Source organism: Sinocyclocheilus grahami, unplaced genomic scaffold, assembly GCF_001515645.1.
Source record: "Sinocyclocheilus grahami isolate Dianchi unplaced genomic scaffold, SAMN03320097.WGS_v1.1 scaffold589.1, whole genome shotgun sequence".
Lineage (NCBI taxonomy): Eukaryota > Metazoa > Chordata > Actinopteri > Cypriniformes > Cyprinidae > Sinocyclocheilus > Sinocyclocheilus grahami.
The window spans coordinates 315,805-332,655 of NW_015505768.1; the positions used below are offsets into that span (position 1 = coordinate 315,805).

The following is a 16,851-nucleotide window of genomic DNA, read 5'->3' on the forward strand; positions in this document are numbered from 1 at the left end:
TAACTACAATATGTTTTTAAAATAGCTAGAGGTACTTTTCCAATAACATGTGTATTATTGTAGATGTATATCTAACTAGGCCGCAAAGCATATTCCTAAACGATTATTGGCAGTTTATCCAGGGCAGCAGTGATGTTATTAGGAAATCAGTCACACTCTGTGGAATGTGGATGTTTCCTCGGCGCGCGCTCTAGTCACCCCACGCCACCCGTTCCCCGATGCTGCTGCCACACACCCTTTCTCACGAGCGCTGAATGGTACGTCCCGGTGATGCCGAACGTGTCAGACAGTGAAAATATCGTGAATACTTGAATTTGAATCCTAACCTTTCAGAATACGACGCTCCCTCTGCGTGCGAGTGTGCTGGTGTGTATGAGCTGCCGCATCCCTTTTCACTCAGCATCCGCTCTCGAGCGTTTCCCGGTAACCGAGCACCGCGCTCCCGCCGCCTTACCGGAGCCACCGTGTCTCTGACCGAGGCGCTCTGCTTTCTGAAGGATAAACGCCAGGATTCGGTGTTGGAGCCTTTTCCCACATATCTACCAGAGATTCAATTGTCTATCCGGGGATTTTACACTGAATCATGCTCAGCATTGACGAAGGTAAGCAGCAGGACCCCGGTAAACATAACCGGTTATCCATAACTGCGTGTGTTTGCTCGTATACGCTGACTACAGACGTGAATTCAGTTTCTCAAACGAATGACTGCGGTAGGTTGTGTAATGAACGCATCCCTTTTCTTTAAGGAAACCGTTAAGAAACAGAGAGCCCGTTATTAGGCGGCTGAGAAGAAGCTCGGTCATTTTTTCCTGCGCAGCACATCTGTGTAACTGATCCGAGGCTCTCCCAGCTCAGACATCCACAAACAGGCAGCCGATAAAAGGCTTTGGTTCCCATCCATCCTCCATCCATCCATCCATCAGACTTTCTTGTTTTATAGGCGAGCTTTCCCGCCGTCACCGCGCGCAGATCATTCTTGACATTATCGACTGGTCACGAGACACCAATTACCCGCTGCTTGTGAACTTGACTGACTGAATGCGACCTTTACGGTCTTTTACTCTTTAATTGTGTTATATATTTCTACGAGTTATGTTCGAGAAAACAGCAGACGGGTCTGAATGAGTGTGAGGGGATTTCACCGAGAAATATGCCCACGGTCTCGCGCACGACCGGGTCACCTGCACGTCTGGGCATTATATGTAAATTTCACGGGATTTTCTCGAATACAGACCACCTCACCAGCTGCTCGAATCCAGTGTTCTTCATGTGTTGTTCTCCGATTCCCCGTTAGTGTGTGTGAGTGTTCTGCGACACATCTGTGCATTAGGCTATTCACTCCTCTGGTAACATGAAGAGAGTTGGTCGGGAGTTTAAGTGCCATGCTTTTGATTTAAGTTTTATGATTATACCAGACGAGAGCGGGAGACACAAGACTATGTGTTTCATACTGTAGTAATTATAATTGAACACTAAATAAATAATTTAGTCTTCTAGACGTTATAGGCGAAAATACCAGGGCACTCCCCTTATTTGCATATATAGCTTATATTATTTGTTGATATTGCTTTTCCTTTTAATTTTAGTTTGTATCCCTTTTGCAAATTAAAATCTTATTTTACCTTTGCAGGGCCCCCTTTTCAAAAGATTTTTTTCTCAGAAATTTTGTCCACACAGGATACAGAAACCACACATACAAATTATACGTTTATTTGCATATGTACATAATGTAGTAGTTAATTTAAACATTTATATGTCTTTCCTTAAAGGGGAATTTTATGCATTAAAACTCACCACACTAAGGGCAAATATGTTTATGCATATTTAGAAGCAGGCTTCAGCACATTATACAAGTAATCTCCAAAAGAACGTGATTAATTGGTACAATTTGTCTACTTAATGTATATTGCTCTCTATTTGCTTGCTGAGGTAAACTGATGTATACTCACGACAGTTAATATTTTTTTAGATTTTAGACAATTTGTTTGCTGCAGATAGTTGGAAGTAAACAAGATATGTTTGCTACTATTGCCCATCACTGAACATCACATAAAATCAGGCGAAGTGTGATTGGTGGTTTACTATGTCGATCAAATGGCCCATTCCTTTATGAATTGAGGGTTCTTCAACAGATTAAGGTACAGTATTCACTAAATTTAATGCTGATAGTTTAAACTTGTGCTTGTGATACTAACAGTCTGTGTCTAGTGAAAGTAACAGGGCACACCATTTGGGCAGGTACAAAGAGAGTAGCATTTGATTTGCAGGATTGCCAGTATCCATACTGGCAAGTTACGCCCCACTTTGAACACTGACTAATACTAAATGTGTATATATTTAAAAACAACATGTGTGTTATGGAGGTATAATATGTAATGTTTAGCTTGGTGCCTGTGCATTAGTGAATACGATTTTTTTTTTATTACAACACAAATCTAAGTTTGGGTTACAGAAATCGCAGACCTGCTCTATCACCAATGTGCAATCAAGTAAGACACCCCAGGTTGCTTCAGGCGCATTATCTCAGCAAGTGGTTAACAGTAAGTTGTGAAAAGCAAGTGCTAAATGGCAACTATGAACATGCAGTATTTATGTGTTAGAAAATGGTGTGTGTGTGTGTGTGTGTTTGATATGTCAGTCTGCCATAGGTGAATTAGCCTGAAGTTGTTGTGACCTCTTCTAGAATCTCGTTATTATGCAAAAATATCTCTGAAATGCAAAACCTGACACCGCCTACTTTATTAAAAAATGCCACTGAATTAAAATGCCTTATTATTTGGCCACCTTTTCTCTCATGACCTTTTAATTAATATGTATGGCTATTGGCTGTCCATATTTTAGGAATTTCCATTAGCAGATTAATATTCCATAACAGATATTAAATGGTTAGTTCACCCAAAAATGAAAATTAGCCCATAAATTACTCACCCTTAATGCATCCTAGGTGTATATGACTTTCTTCTTTCAGACGAATCCAGTCGGAGTTATATAAAAACTGTCTTTGATCTTTCAAGCTGTTTAATGTCAGTCAGCGGGTTTTGCATTGCTTCGGTCCAAAAGAAGTGAAATAAAAAGCGCCCATCCATAAAAAAAGTGTCTCATGCTTTAGGTGAGGTACAATTCATATTTCTTCAGTAAATAACTTATAAAGTAATTTGAAAAAGTTTCTGTGAGACAATTTCACAAACAGCATGAGTGAATCACCGCATGCGCTCTCTTTTTCTCTCAGAATGCAAATGGCTTCAAATCACATCGCGTCTGCACTATAAGTGAGCTGCACACTGCACAGTTGACACAGGAATTGTCACTTGCACTATTGAGGCAGTGTCGCATCGTCACTAAAGTTTATAAATTGCATTTTTTCTTTTTAATTCTTGCCAGTGTTTAAAGCATTCAACGCTTGTGCGCTTTCCTGGAGACCGTGCACTCATGCACACTCGCAGCGCACACACATAACACCAGACGTATTTTTTCGCGCTCATGTTAACGGATTAAAGCGTTCACACTGCACACACAGTTGCGGTCTGGCAGTGCGTTTAGGAGCGGTGCGTCTGCAGCAGTGCAGAGATCGTTTCAGCACCGAGTCTATTTTTGCTGCGCTGCACGCACTGAATTAAAGTAACAGCGCATTGTTTGCGGTAAATATGAACATGCATTGACACAAAAATGTAGTAATTACACCATAGATGCATATAATTAAAGTGTACTGTGTTTCACATTCAACACATAGGCTATGGCTATTTGGCTAGGTTTAAAGGTAAAAAGCTCTTTTAGAGAATCAAGGCAATCATTTTAAAGTTCTTTATGAACCTCAGGAAAAGGCAGTAGAGCTGACTGTTTCTGTCAGTGGAAGTTTTAATTCAGAATGTTTGTGATAACGTAAGAAAAGTAGTTGAATTGTTTTGCTTTAGCAACTTAATATATAAATCTAGAAGTAAAGGCAAAAGTAAAAAGCATTGAATAATTGATGAAAGATTGTATTACTGTACTGTGTAAAAAAAAAAGAATCACAATGTTGAAAAAGCATTTTAAGTAACAATGTTTGGATTTAAAATCAAAATAATGGATAAATGTTGTGTTTGTGGTAAACAGCCACAGATCAGGAGCAGACTGCTGCTTCTGTACCACACATGGACTACATACGCACTGCAAATGGAGTATGTGTGATCCTCACATACAGCTCACAAAATCAGGCTTGCACTGTGTAAGCTATTGTGCAACAATTACACGATTGTAAAAACAAAAATACAGTGCATGATCAAACATTTAGGTGAGATAAATATATATTTTTGAAAAATGTCTAAAAAAATACCTCCCCTCCACCCCTCAAATGAAAAAAAAAAATCCTCTCACAAGAGTCACCTAAGATAGGAATTAATTTTCAAAAATGAAATTCAGGCCCTTAATAAATGTCTAAAAATCTTGATTGGATCATCACTATAAATAATTCTACATGATAAAAAGAAGGCTTTAAAAAGATCGGTATCGGTGATCGGATCGGCAGATTCTGCTTTCTGTGATCGGCCTCAAAAATCCTGATCGGAGCACCCCTAGTTAACAGGAGCAAAGGAAGCAAAGTTTCCTTACTTCAGCAAAGGAAAACCAGTCTCCTCTTGGCTTATATCGAAATCCTCTGACATCCTTCTTTACAAATCCTCATTTTGTACTTCTAATTCGTGACCGTTGTTTTGTTTTGATCTCTCCGCTGCATTTCCGCATGCGTCACTTCTGAGCGGTGCATGCGCAAAGCCGACCTCATACGTCATCAGCCCGGAGCTGCTTCCGTTTACAACAGTGAGCGCAAGCTAGATTCAATTGATTATTAAGTTTTAAATATGGTTATTTTTCTTACAAAAATGCATTGATTCGCTACAGGAGGACTTTGTTCACCCCCCGGAGCCGTGTGAGACACTTTTTTTATGGATGGGTGCTTTTTATTTCACTTCTTTTGGACTAAAGCAATTCAGCACTCGTTGACTGGCATTAAACAGCTTGAAAGATCAAAGAAATTTTTTTAGATATAACTCCGACTGGATTCGTCTGAATGAAGAAAGTCATATACACTTAGGATGCATTGAGGTGAGTAATTTATAGGCTAATTTTCATTTTTGGGTGAACTAACCCTTTAAGGGTTGTGGGTCTGACTCTGACTCGAAGGCCTTGCATTCTGTACTGGCAGCAAATTTCTTCATTTTGTTTGGATCGTTGGGATTGGGATCATCAGTCCAGAAGGTTTTAGATTTATTAACATATCTATTGATGACTCATTTAGACCTTAATGCAATGGCATATTTGGCATTAGATGTTTGTGTTACTAATATTCTCATCTTAAGTATGCCTAAAAATATATGCTACAGTACACCTTTCTTTTCCCCTTCCCTCTGTCCCTGTCTTTGTCTCTCTCTCCTTATGATGTCGAGGTTTAACAGGGACGGTAGCTACCCACGCTGGCATTAACCCCCTGCTATGCCTCACCCTCTTCTAACAATAGAGGTAAAGACCCGGAGGGGTTCCTGCCTGCTCTCCTACTTTCGGCAAATGCTACAGTACTGCGTTCAGCTTTCATTAACGCAACACTCACTGGGTGAGAATGAATACTGAAAGTTCTTAGCTTTCTGACAGGCTCCACCGGCTTGGGAGGCTAATACATCATAGGCTTGCAGCTAGTACAGCCCAGGGGTACTATTGTTCGACGTTTAACATTTATTAACCGACATTTTTAGAAACAAAAAAAACTACTTGTTGAAATAGTATTTAATTGATTTTCAGTTGAAAATAACCATTATCTAAACAATGCTGAATACATATTTTAACAAATGCAGCAATGGTTGAAGTCAGTTAGTAAGGTGTGGGTAGTAGTGGTTGACCAATATATCGTCATGGCCAATATATTGTCCTATTTATCAGCCGATGTGCAGACACGCAAGAGCGCCCATTCTTTGTCTTCATTAGTTTACTGTCTTGTTCAACTGTTCTAATAATAGAAAGGCAAACGCTGTAATACTGTTTAAATATAAGCAATGCACATTTATATAATTTAAACAAGTATTGTAATACCCATTCAGGGCTCAACACTACTGGCCTGGTTGGGCCAGTGGTTAAAATTTTTACCAAATTTTGGCCCTGCCACACACATACACACACACACAAAATATAAAATTGTTGCTGTTATCATTGTTTTTGATCCATGCTATCTTTTATTATAATAAATAAGCTTATGTGACACCAAAATTTTAGACGTCAATTAAATTTTACAATTCTTGATTCCAATTTTGTTACCATGGCAAAAACTATTAGTCTAACAAATATAAAGTAAATAAAATATTAAAGACAAGTGGACAGTCAGTAAATAAGAACAAATAAACAAATTACATGCAATAGCACAAATGAATGTATAGAACAAAGATATAAATGAAATTATGCTTTAGGAAAAACAGTGTACGGGGGACAGCAGGTGGCGCGTATGGAACAGCAGCGATACAGCATTTCCTTGCTTACCGCAGTAAACAAAGCAGCACTGCCGTTTACACACTTTGTAATATTTCCACGCAAAATCGATTTTGGAAAATGATTGCAGTGCAGTTTGTGTGCAAACCCGGAACAGAAATCGGTTGAAATAAAACAAACAAAAAAAGGCCAGTTGATCGGTGCATCTGTACTCCACTGTATAAATTAGATATGGATTAGTCATTGTTAAAACTGCAAATTTACTGCAAATTTACTGCAATTTACTATTTATTATTTTGACATACTTTTGTATGTATTTGTCCGTTCAAGCGCAAGAATGCGCACTGTACACACAGAACACACAAGCATGCAAATACTGAATTGTCTTTCGCATCTTGCTTAAATGATTTAAAATCGCATGAATTTTTAAATTAGGCTTAAAAACATGTGCAAATGATAAACTTTTGTGACAACGCAGCAGTGGCCCGATCGGCCAGTGACAAACTTGTCAATTGTCGCAAGCTTCTTTCATGTTGCTTATTGTCGAGCCCTACCATTGTAACGAATCAGCTCATGGGAAATTATTTGTTAAATATAGCTAACAAAATATATATTGTGTGTTTGATTGGTCCAGACTCTACACCATTAAACTTTTAATTCATGCAGACTTTGGTGAATTCAGCTGAAGAGTGCACGAGAGTGTGACCTGTGCGTGTGAAAGGTCCAAGCTGTGTGAATTGGATGTGGACAGAAGAGTTCTGCTGTCACTGGACAGTGGACACACATGACTGGGCAACTTCAAACTAGGGCTGTGCAGTATGGACAAAAAATACGATCACAATTTTTTGATCATTATTTTGATTTTCATTTTAATCACAATTTTGACAATATTTTCTTTCACACTGTAAGGGAAACAGGTCAATTTAGCTCAAAGGGAATCATTTAAGATTTTAAAGGGAACTCCACCAATAATATGTAAGGGAATTTGGACAGAATCACTGTTTTACGGCTGATCACTGAGACGGCCAGCGATTCAGTGAACGAGACGTATGACATCAATTCTGCAATGGATATTTATATCCAAAATATAGTGAAAACACTATTAATTAGCACGGTAACAAGGTCGGCAGTTTAAGACATTAACTTGTGAGCACAAAACATGAGATACTTCTCTTTTCAATATAAATAAGGTTTTATTGGATAAATCTAAGACATATAAACTAATCTAACACACGCATTCACACAAGTTGCAGAAAGAGAGAAAGTGAGGAAATAATTAGTTTAAGAGAATGAAAATGTGAAATCCCAAGTTTACAGCAATATGTGCAATTGCATAGATCTGAACAACCATCAATCACTTAGTTAACCCTCGCATTGAGTTTGCTCAATGAGGTTAAAATTTATATTAAATGCACCAGTTCAGCTAGGATCTGGAGGTACTTGCTTTCCTGTGTGCGGGGTTCCCTTCCTTGTCTGGTTGCCGAAAGGGGTTTCCCGCTTTTGCTGATTGGCTGGAAGCTCAGTCTTGGGAAGCCAGTGGTTGGGCGTTGGCTGGCGACGCGGAGCTGTGGTCTGCAGTTGAAGTTTAGACGGCACTCTTTCGGAGATGCGGCGTTAGGCAAACTTAACTCAAAACACGAAACTCTCAAAGGAAAATAAACTAAAGTAAAGAAATAGAAGTTTGATGAGACCAGGTGGCGTTTCTCCTCATGGTTTCGGAGGAGCTGGCGTGTAAGCCAGAGCACGCTCAAAACTAAAAAGCATGATAAAAAAAAACATAGCTCACAGCTATAACTAAAACAACAAGGCTCGAAAAGGCAAGAAGGAAGAGAGCAAGAAGGAAGAGCAAGAAGAAAGTGATGTCCCGAGTATTTAAACCGGGCTGTTTAACACCTCCCAAATGGTGTTTTGACCAATTAGATGTCGTGTTTGCTCGGGGTGTTGTATATTCCTCCTCCCCATTCATAAATCAAATGTTCTTTTATCGGTCACATGGTCTGCGTTTTTCCCGCTCTTTGCACAGTATAGTTTTGGACATGATTTCTATAACAAGAATATGATACATTTGACAACGAAGTGATTAGAATAAACGTTTCAAGCATGAATTCTCAAACTCACACATACCAAACATGAATACGACCCCTTAAGCTATTCAATAGTTATTAACAATACATACACAATAAATGATTAAGACCTGATAAGTCACATGTGGGTTACATACATAATATGGAGTTAGGCATAGAAATGATTAGTTGCTCCAGTCCTTTTAGTGTCATTTAGATGCATATTTACATGGAAAGGAAGTTTCTTTGGCATTCTGTGGACGTAAGGATACGTTCTGTGAAGACCAGAGAGGTTAAAATGTCTGTAAGGAATTTTAGTCTGTTCTTTGTCTTAGGTGGGGGGAAAAGTCAATCCGAAGAGCTTTTGATCACTATCACATGTTTCCATTTGATGGTCACTCTATGCATCTCTTTTGACCATTATTCTTGATAACTTGCTCCAAAATTGACAATCTCCTTGGAATTGTCAATAAGTGTTCTTTTGTTTAAATGCTGTGAGCTACTCAAAGCTGCTAGTTGGTTCAGGCTTGGGGCCAGGATCTGATTTATGAACATCCTGTTGTATTGGGCCTCTGTGGAATTTGGGCTCCTCAGGTTTCAACCATGTTTTGGCCAAATCTTAGATTGTCTGATTCGGTCTGATACCCTACAACACTTTTCATTTATAAATGCATTTTGGTGATTATGAATTTGAATTTTCAAAAATTTTCAAAAGAAAACCGATTAGAGCTTTATCAAAAAGCTGTTGATTAACCATTAAAGTAGTTGCGACTTTATTGACAATATTTGTGGGCACAATATCTTTGAATAAATGATACGTGATAAATTATAATGGTCCGTTTTCACCCCCATAGAAAATCATTATAAAGAAAATGCTTAATGTAGCTTAATTAATTAAGACAATGATATTAAAAGACCAAATTCAATACAAACTTTATTAATAAAACATACTGTACTGTCTACAAGAAAGAAGATGAACCCAGAAGAAGAACACAAAGTCCAAAGTTTCATGTTAAGCATTTTTTTTATAATGAATTTCTATGGGAGAAAAAAATGCTTAATGTAACAATATTGTCTTTCCATTTGGATTATGATGCCTTTATCTTTGCAGTGGGTAGCGTTTATGATAAGAGAAAAATGTGAGAAAATCCCTGGTTGTTGTTTTAGGACATTAAGCCAAGTTAACCATTTTTGACTTGCAAAATACCTTTTCACTTGCACAATTGGTGGCTGACTAAATACTTTTTTGCCCCACTGTATATCTAAAACATTTTCACTAGAGGATAGGTTAGAGATAGAATATGTTCATTTAGCATTTAATCTCTGTTATTCATAAACTATGTTCATTAAGTAAGCTGTGGTCATTTAGCATTTAGTTATTGTTTTGTTTGCATAGCTGCAACTATATAATTATGGCAGTGAATACCATAATACTGCCCTCTGACCGTCAGATACATAAGGCTTTATCAAGTGATGTAGTGTCACAAGGGGGAATATACTGGACCTCATTACAGATTAGCCACCATTGTCAACTGGCCTCAGCTTTGACATTAGCATGTTAGCACTAGTCCCTCATGTCTGGATTAATACTGTACTGGAAACAGGGGATTAAGCATCACTTACCCAACCTAGATCTGCCAGTCACACAGCCGGTAATTATACCAGCAGAGTGTCTTTTGCTTAATACTTCAGTGCAGTTTAAAGCGCTGATGAGCAATAACCAGGGGACCAATCGCCTGTGTGTTTTGCTGCATATATCTAAATACTTGAAGATTATTTGGGCTTTATTAAGGTTAGAAAAGGCAATGTATTCAGCATGGTGGAGTACAAATTTTGGTTATAATAATAGGTTCAAACTATTACGCTAATAGCTCTTTTTAAGAGGAATTCTCTTTGGCAGAATGTTTATTTGCTTGTAATAGTATAGGTTGAGGATAAATTAGTATTTTGTATGGATAAAAAAATTCAGCAATGACAATATTTGGGGTTTAGAGTTTATGTATTTTGCATGTTCAAATTATAAATTAAAAAATAATAAGGTTAACCTACCAGTGTTCACAAAAAAACACTGTAGTTGTAGTTAATGCAAAAGCTTTAACTCCAGAGGGGCAGGGGAGTAGTGGCGTTACAAGGGCACTCGAACAGGGGCTCAAACCCCCCCCCCCACACCCCAACCCCCCCCCTCCCCCCACAATGCACGCCTCTGCTTATACTCTCTTTATATTGTAAGCCCACCGGCTTTTATGACATTCAAATAGATTGTAGTATTTCTTAGGAAGGTGGTAATTTTCACAGTCTTGACCACCCCCCTCCCCCATCCCCAAACTTATTCATTCTGTTTCTTCTTATGCCTCTTCTGTTTGTCTGTTTTTTTTTTCTCCTTTCTCTCTGTATTTCCTTTTAGTTCCTAGCATTATAGCTTGGGACTGATAGTCACATATTATCCCTGAGATATAGAGAACACTGCGATGTCAGAATAGGTGCATTGTTTTATCATACAGTTTTGTAGCTTGGCTTTGGTGGTGACTGTTAATCACAGGATACGTTCCAGTCGCTCGGTAGTGCCCTATGAACTGGACTACACAGGCTGTTAATCTTGACATTTTAAGTGAGATATCACTTGACATTGTAGCTGGTGTATATGTTCAGTCCAAAGGACACTACTAACAGCATATATAAGATGTGTACCTCAATATATGACTTCATACTGGGATATTTACCCATTAGTTTCTGTGCATCACATTTGTTCCATACAATGTTTTATTCAGCTTAATTGAGTGGTTTTATAGGCAGTTGTGCATGTGTATAAAGCACACAAGATATGTGACTTCTTCTGTGCCATTATGGTAACATTATGATAATGTTTATACACATAAACATTAAGAAAACACAATGTACTCTAACTATTACCATCTGTTTTCATATCACTGTCTAAAGTAGGGATGCATGAAATATGAGTAACATTGGATTCAGCCAATATTAAAGATGTTTGTTTGTTTGTCGGCATTCGTTGATACTGAATAATTGTTTGCTCATTTCCCCCATTTTTACATTTAGATGACCTTTTAGATTAATCTTTGAAAGCGCTTGAAATTTTATAATATTGTTAAATGTAGTCTTTAGTAAATTCTTGTGATTTCTAAATTCACCTGTAGCATTTAGAAAAAAATGAATATTATTTTTTTAATTAAGTTTTTTTAATGTTTTATTATATCAGCCATTTATTGGTCACTAGCCATAACATGAAATTATAATGATCATTTTAATATGGCGCTTCCCTATATATGGTTTAGAGTGACATTTTAAACTAATTTAAATAACACGTATTATATATTTGAAATGTTTTGTTTTATATCATATTTATATTTTCTGTATGATGATATTATACATTATACAAACCCTAATCTGCACAGCTCATTTATTTGTTTGATATTGTAGGGCATTCTAAATGAAGGAATTGTAAGTAAACCAAGTAAACATACAGATATCCTTAGTTGAGTTTGTAGGAAGTAGTAAACATTGTATAGTTCTAAAGACTTTAGAGGAGACTGATGTCATACTGAATGCATAATCCTCAGAACTCCAGAATGCAGAATCTCGATTTTGCTTCTTTTTATGCAAAAAAAAAAAAGTTTATTGAATTTTCACTGTAATACAAAAATAACAAGACATCGCCTAAAAGAAACAAACCAAAAACAACTAATAGCTCAGATTATTAAATAAAACAGGACTACCCCATATACAAACCCGATTCCAAAAAAGTTGGGACACTGTACAAATTGTGAATAAAAACAGAATGCAATGTGGAAGTTTCAAATTTCAATATTTTATTCAGAATACAACATAGATGACAGATCAAATTTTTAAACTGAGAAAATGTATAATTTTAAGGGAAAAATAAGTTGATTTTAAATTTCATGGCATCAACACATCTCAAAAAAGTTGGGACAAGGCCATGTTTACCACTATGTGGCATCCCCTCTTCTTTTTATAACAGTCTGCAAACGTCTGGGGACTGAGGAGACAAGTTGCTCAAGTTTAGGAATAGGAATGTTGTCCCATTCTTGTCTAATACAGGCTTCTAGTTGCTCAACTGTCTTAGATCTTCTTTGTCGCATCTTCCTCTTTATGATGCGCCAAATGTTTTCTATGGGTGAAAGATCTGGACTGCAGGCTGGCCATTTCAGTACCCGGATCCTTCTTCTACGCAGCCATGATGTTGTAATTGATGCAGTATGTGGTCTGGCATTGTCATGTTGGAAAATGCAAGGTCTTCCCTGAAAGAGACGACGTCTGGATGGGAGCATATGTTGTTCTAGAACTTGGATCAGCATTGATGCATTGATGGTGCCTTTCCAGATGTGTAAGCTGCCCATGCCACACGCACTCATGCAACCCCATACCATCAGGCTTCTGAACTTCTGAACGGAGTGCTGATAACAACTTGGGTTGTCCTTGTCCTCTTTAGTCCGGATGACATGGCGTCCCAGTTTTCCAAAAAGAACTTCAAATTTTGATTCGTCTGACCACAGAACAGTTTTTCACTTTGCCACAGTCCATTTTAAATTAGCCTTGGCCCAGAGAAAACGCCTGCGCTTCTGGATCATGTTTAGATATGGCTTCTTTTTTGACCTATATAGTTTTAGCCGGCAACGGCGAATGGCACGGTGGATTGAGTTCACCGACAATGTTTTCTGGAAGTATTCCTGAGCCCATGTTGTGATTTCCATTACAGTAGCATTCCTGTATGTGATGCAGTGCCGTCTAAGGGCCCGAAGATCACGGGTATCCAGTATGGTTTTCCGGCCTTGACCCTTACGCACAGAGGTTGTTCCAGATTCTCTGAATCTTTGGATGGTATTATGCACTGTAGATGATGATAACTTTAAACTCTTTGCAATTTTTCTCTGAGTAACTCCTTTCTGATATTGCTCCACTATTTTTCGCCGCAGCATTGGGTGAATTGGTGATCCTCTGCCCATCTTGACTTCTGAGAGACACTGCCACTCTGAGAGGCTCTTTTTATACCCAGTCATGTTGCCAATTGACCTAATAAGTTGCATATTGGTCCTCCAGCTGTTCCTTATATGTACATTTAACTTTTCCGGCCTCTTATTTCTACCTGTCCCAACTTTTTTGGAATATGTAGCTCTCATGATATCCAAAATGAGCCAATATTTCGCATGACATTTCAAAATGTCTCACTTTCAACATTTGATATGTTATCTATATTCTATTGTGAATAAAATATAAGTTTATGAGATTTGTAAATTATTCCATTCCTTTTTTACTCACAATTTGTACAGTGTCCCAACTTTTTTGGAATATGTAGCTCTCATGATATCCAAAATGAGCCAATATTTCGCATGACATTTCAAAATGTCTCACTTTCAACATTTGATATGTTATCTATATTCTATTGTGAATAAAATATAAGTTTATGAGATTTGTAAATTATTCCATTCCTTTTTTACTCACAATTTGTACAGTGTCCCAACTTTTTTGGAATTGGGTTTGTATAACAGATTAGGGAAAGAGGGGAAAAAACGTCTCAGGTTACGTATGTAACCATGGTTCCTCGAGGGAACAAGACGCTGTGTCGGAGGAAGCTTAGGGAACGCCCTTCAGCGTGACCGGCTCTGAATCCCGTGTGTAATCAGTCCAATAGATGGGCGAGACGTCACAGGTGGGTGACGTAATGACCAGGAAGCTATAAAAGCACGTGTGGTGAAACCGTGTGGTGAAACCGTCAGCTCCTAGGAGTGAAGCAAGCGCTGGCAGAGATGCCGTAAGTATGGCCCCAAGACGCAGCGTCTCATTCCCTCAAGGAACCATGGTTACATACGTAACCTGAGACGTTTCTCTTCAGGAACTCGAGGGAACGAGTATGCCCACGCCGCCCCAGAATTCCAAATCTCTGCATAGTGTGGAAGCCTGCACACCTAGGGCGAGAGAACAGAAGAGCCGGGAGTGGCTCGCATATCTAGGCCATAGAACCTGACAAAAGTTAGGGGCGTGGACCATCCTTCAGCATCACAGATGTCCTGCATTGAGACACCTGCCAAGAAGGCCTTGGAGGTCGCCACACTTCGGGTAGAGTGAGCCTTGACCCCTAGAGGCGAAGGGAGATCAGAGGACTCATAAGCAATGGAAATGGCATCTACTATCCACCGACTGAGGGTCTGTTTTGTAGCTGAAAGCCCTCTCTTAGGGGGACCATAGCAAACAAGCAGTTGGTCCGCCCTTCTCCACAGGGCAGCTCTGTGGACCAAGGTTATTATAGTTTTGAATTTTTAAATGAGTTTTATTTTAATATCGTTTTCAAATTTGCTATAAAATTCAGTTTAGTTTTTATTAGTTTCATTCATATTTTTGTTAGTTTTAGTTTAGTTTTTATTTTGTGAACACATTTTTATTTAGTTTTTATATAGTTTAGTTTCAGTTTTAGTTTCAGTTTTAATTAAAGTTTAGCAGAATTAACAGATCACTTCCAGAGCGCAGGCCAAAGAAAGACGTAGGCATAATTTAACCTTAGTGAGGCAAACATATAGCGACACAAAATTAACGCATGCTGAGATTGATTAGATAGTAAAAGTATACAAATATACCACAAAGAAAGCAGGAAAGCCTTTTTTACTAAATTAATCTACACAAGTCGCGCTTAATGTCATATCCAATGATGTGAGTCAGATAATTAGTATGAAAATAAATGTAGCCTTATTTGGTTATATGTCTTTTCTTATTTAACCATAATCATGATATTGTAACTGTGGTGTCTTGCTCACTTTTCTGTGAACAGTCGTGCATCAATCAAAACTGTGACTAATTATATTCAATAATAACGGCATTCGCATTTAACAGTAACGGCTTATATTTTAATGTCCTTTTCATTTATGAAGAATTATAAGCATGTGTATGATGTGATTTAGCCAATGCACATTTGTTCAAAAGCCAGGCAGAGTGATAACAAGATGCTAGGGAAAAGTTTTGTGTTGTTTACAGAAAGGATGTGCATTCTCATCTTTTTTTCTGTTAATTATCATGTTGCGCTGCATGTTTGTTTTTCTTCAAAGCACCAACCTAGAATGCCTAATGATGGTTTGATTGCTTGTGTTACATGTTCAAATAAATAATCTTGCTTACCTGATGTAATAGATTTAATGCAAGTGTGGTTCGGGTTGCGACTCGCGGTCTTTATGTCAAACGGTTCTCGTCTGGTACAGAATTAAATTAGTGCTGCTGTCAGATAATGGGTCGGGTGTTCTGTTAAATACTGCTGGTGCACGTTTACCAAACAGGACCCGTGCAGGATTTAAACTGCTTTGCGTCTCTCCGCCATTACAGGTAGGCTATTTCCCTAAACCTCCACACAGCTCGTATATTTTTCCGGCAAGGGGTGAGAATGTAATGATTACGAAAACGATTATTTATTTTTGATAAATATTTTGATTTATTTTTCGCACTGGACACATACAGTTAAGCTTCTGCTGGTCTGGTTCCCCGAAGGGAGGAGGACTGAAGGCCTGGAGTACGACAGGCCGTGGTGTAGAGGAGGGGACCTTAGGAACATACCCCGCTCGAGGGTACAGAAATGCTTTGGCCAGACCGGCCGCAAAATCGAGATAGGAAGGCAGTGTTTCCCCTAGGTTTACGGCTTTGGGGGGGGTACATTCTACTCAACAATAGTAATATATTTCTGCCAATGCCCTCAAGTTAAACCGAACTTTTATTTTGACGGTTTGCCGTGAATACCATTACATTTCTGTGTGTACATGACATGAGGATAGTTTTACTCAAATGAAACGGTCAAATGCTGATGAAGTGACTCTCAGAGAAGTTCTGGAGATGTTGTTCATGTATTTATGTCCTCATCAGTGAGACGACAGAGGTTAATATCACCGCAAGCGTCACGAGCGTTTCAGTACGAGTACTACACAAAACTGCGCGTCTGCGCCATTCATTAACACAGAGACACGCAGAATTCATATTTAAATATGAATCGTTTTGCGGCTTAATATTTACAAATACTAGTGGGAGTGGGCTTACTTGTGTGTGTGTGTGTGTGTGTGTCTGTGTGTGAGCACGCGCATCGGGCGGAACTCTGCTGTGCGTGATACAGAGAGCGCGACCATAACTAGAAACTGAAATGACATGCCGTCGTGTAAATAAGATAAATAACATAAGGCTATTTAGTTTGCTTAATGAAAGAACAAGGTATAGACATGTTCTATAAGAAAGGTAACTTTAAATGACTTGTGTTGTGATCTGGCGCTATAGAGAAAATATAATTAAATAAAATTAACTTGCCCTAAAATAATGGCAGGGGAAACACTGTGTTGTG

General features: G+C 38.4%; 1 protein-coding gene across 1 annotated transcript in view; it reads left to right on the forward strand.

Annotated features, from left to right (window-relative positions):
• Positions 1-299: 299 nt before the first annotated feature.
• Positions 300-16,851, forward strand: part of LOC107557119 (teneurin-1-like) — a 208,840-nt gene continuing 192,288 nt past the window's right edge. The window contains exon 1 of the mRNA XM_016240450.1: positions 300-602. The gene's annotated coding sequence lies outside the window, so the exon portion shown is untranslated. The remainder of the gene's footprint in view (positions 603-16,851) is intronic.